Genomic DNA, 1,962 nt, shown 5'->3' with positions numbered 1-1,962 from the left:
TTTTTCTCTCTTTCTTTTTGTCGTTGACTTTTAAATTTACCTGTTGTCTGCTCCTAAGTCAGTAATCTGAGAGATAATGATATTTACATTTTTAGTGTATCATGTTCAAGCATCTATGCATTAAACATGAACTGGAAAACAAATTAGTAAAATAATAGCAGAGAGAAAAGAAAGCTAAGACTAAACCAAAAATGTGACCTAAAATAACTATGACAGACAGAAATTAAACCATTACCGCCACCAAAACCACTATACCACAAACCCTCGTATTTAAAGTTGAGCACATTATCCTAAGGCCCAGATAAATTAGGAATAAGAGAACAGCTCCTGATTTTCTTATTATTTCATTCAAAATATATTTAATAATTATATACGTCAATATCCTCCTGGCTCTTAAATCAGTACATATACACACATGAAAACCTTCACAAATGTGTCCATTTCATGAGAAGAGATTATACATGAACAATTCATTGTTCAATGATAAGAATTAATATTCCAACTTAATGTGATTTTAAATGGTCATTTGTTACGGTAATTCATCTTAGATGTTAGTAAATCTTTGAATGCATGCAGCCGCTGCCTATTTGACTGAAATACAGTTGTGGTGGTGGTAATGATGATAGTGAAGATCATGAGCTGAATTGAATTGCCTTTATATAATAATATCCTTAATTTTCCAAGATATTATAACATATTATTTTGAAATATTGATAAATTACATTCCATTATATTTATTAACTTTCCTCATTTGCATTCCATAACATAATTAAAGCCTTTAATAATGATCTACACTGTTTCCGATTTTGCTGTTTATTTTGTCTTATATAATATTTGTCATAGTTTCTGTATTGAAATTAAATTTATTTAGTTCTATGTCATCATTTTTAGTGAATTTCTATACCATTGTTTCCATCCTCTAAAATTTGCCAGTTTATTTGCTAGAACAGTGTTAGTAACATTCTGCAACCTGTCTATCGTCCTGGGTAGTTATTAATCATTATTCATACTGTATAATGGATACAGTCAATTTTGCATATGCAGAACATGGCCAGTTATTGTTCCGATGTGTTTACTTGTCACAAATTCAAACTGTTTATGCCAATTTATTCAAAGAACAATTCTGGGAGATGGATATCGTTTTATGAGGCTGCTGATTGAGTTTCAAATTCTGTTATCATCCATCATTAAATCTTCTATGGTTTTCTTAAGACCATGAAAGGGTAATTGTAGATATTGCAACTGGTCAAGCATATTCACCACTTTGTCATCTATAACATAAATTGATACTAGGCAACATGTGTACTGTACAAAATCTAACATGTATGACAACCCTCCCCCTCCCCCATTCCTAACACACACACACACACACTCACAATATTGTTATACAGTATTAGACTTTTCAACTTAACTCAATATTTCCTGTGCATCAAGAAATGTGCCTTAGTCTTTATTCTGTAAGAAATAGTAATGCTGGCATTTTTTTAAAGTTACAAGTTGGTTTTCCTTGCTTGACATTATATAGAGGAGCCTGGTATTGTTTCCTATTGCATGAACTGCAGTTTATTTAGGTTAAGGTGAAATGCAATTATATATTTAAATGTCTGTTAAGAGAGAAGATGATTAATTTGGTTCCATTGAGGATAGATTGAGAGCTTATGAAGACAATATTATCTGCTAATGATGTTCTGTTTCTCAGCTGTGCAAATTACTGGTTTTGGGATTGAGTACAATTATCCCTGTACTACTACTGTTACTGCTACTAATACTGATGTAGATATAGTGCATTTTCAACATTGATTAATATTTTTTCAAGCCAAAAAAAATATTGTTGTTTATTATTATCATCATCATCATGATTATTATTAATATTATTATTGTTATTATTATTATTATTATTATTATTATTAATATTGTATTTATATTATTATTATTATTATTTCCTTTGTTAATATTGGTATG

Source organism: Anneissia japonica, unplaced genomic scaffold (genome assembly GCF_011630105.1).
Source record: "Anneissia japonica isolate Jap-2015-1 unplaced genomic scaffold, ASM1163010v1 scaffold287834_len5846547_cov211, whole genome shotgun sequence".
NCBI classification, from domain to species: domain Eukaryota; kingdom Metazoa; phylum Echinodermata; class Crinoidea; order Comatulida; family Comatulidae; genus Anneissia; species Anneissia japonica.
Note: the sequence above shows the minus strand (reverse complement) of the source record.